Raw genomic sequence first — 1490 nt, forward strand, 5'->3', positions numbered from 1 at the left:
GTGTCTTTGCCTTCTGGTGGCTGGGTTCTGAATTCCCAAAAGTAATGAATGCAGCTGTGGACTCTTGCCATCTGAAGAAAAGAAAATTATCAGGTAAGCATAATTTATGTTTTTAAAAAATGATTGTGTTTTTTCTTGCAGACTAATATATTTTTCATTGCAATTCTTATAGTATGAAATTTACCATCACTTTAATAAACTTTCATGACTCAGATAGAGCATGCAATTTTAAACAACTTTCTAATTTACTCATATTATCAGTTTTTCTTTGTAATATTTTAAGGGGACAGAAAAAAAAAAAAAAAAAAAAACTCCCCATGATTCTATGATGTCAGATCTTATAACTTAAGTACGTTTGCTTCTTTTTCTGCTTTCTGAGCAGTTAGAACAGAAGAAAATGGTGTGGACAATGGACCTAGTGATAGACCTTCTGAACGTGGCAGAAGAGGGCGTGGTAGAGGTACGAACTGGGTTTTTATTTTCTTCCTCCACTTAATGGTTAACATGCACCTCAATGTATATGTTTTTCTTCATGACAGGATTTGGAGGACGGGGTCGGGGCAGAATTGCTGGAAGATTTTCTGCACAAGGCATGGGGTACGTGCACTTCCTTGCTGCATCCTTGCATTTTCAAGAGTGAAACATATTGCTGTCCATGTGTAGATATTTTCTCAAATGTAATGGGAATTAATTCTGGAAATATGAATTAAAGTGGGAGACAAGCAAATCTTTTACTTGTTTTTTTCTTCTTCTCTCCAGAACTTTTAATCCTGCAGACTACACAGAACCAACAGTCAATGATGGCTTTGGGGGCAAACCAGAAGTTTGGGAAACAGGTCAAAATGAGGAGGAGGATGTAACTGGTAAACTACACGCGACAATGTTTATTTAAACACAGTTTAGCATTTTGGGAAAATATATATATATGTATATGTATATGTATATGTATATGTATATATATATATATATATTGTTTAATATCCCTTTAAGAATTGAACAAATACAGTTATCTGACTTAGACCTATAGCATATAACAAGCATTTCTTTCATGTAATTAGCAAGAGTCCATGAGCTAGTGACGTATGGGATATACATTCCTACCAGGAGGGGCAAAGTTTCCCAAACCTTAAAATGCCTATAAATACACCCCTCACCACACCCACAATTCAGTTTTACAAACTTTGCCTCCGATGGAGGTGGTGAAGTAAGTTTGTGCTAGATTAATCTCAATAGATACAAGTCTTACAGGTTGGGGAGCTGTGTGGGGGTATTTGACGGCACAAGGGGTTTGGGAATCTCAGGAGGTGAGATTTCCGATCAATATTTTGGAACTCCGTGCAATTTTCAGAGATCTTCAGTCTTGGCCTCTTCTGAAGAGAGAGTTGTTCATTTGTTTTCAGATAGACAATGTCACAACTGTGGCATACATCAATCATCAAGGAGGGACTCACAGTCCTCTGGCTATGAAAGAAGTATCTCGAATTTTGGTT

The 1490-nt window shown here is 36.8% G+C and overlaps 1 long non-coding RNA gene across 1 annotated transcript; it reads left to right on the forward strand.

The window, feature by feature from the left end:
- Positions 1–359: 359 nt before the first annotated feature.
- On the forward strand, positions 360–883 carry LOC128644267 (uncharacterized). The gene is made up of 3 exons (XR_008399969.1): positions 360–460; positions 540–597; positions 760–883. It is a non-coding gene; the product is annotated as an uncharacterized LOC128644267 (long non-coding RNA).
- Positions 884–1490: the final 607 nt, after the last annotated feature.

Source organism: Bombina bombina, unplaced genomic scaffold (assembly GCF_027579735.1).
Source record: "Bombina bombina isolate aBomBom1 unplaced genomic scaffold, aBomBom1.pri scaffold_2234, whole genome shotgun sequence".
In the NCBI taxonomy this organism is placed as follows: Eukaryota; Metazoa; Chordata; class Amphibia; order Anura; family Bombinatoridae; genus Bombina; species Bombina bombina.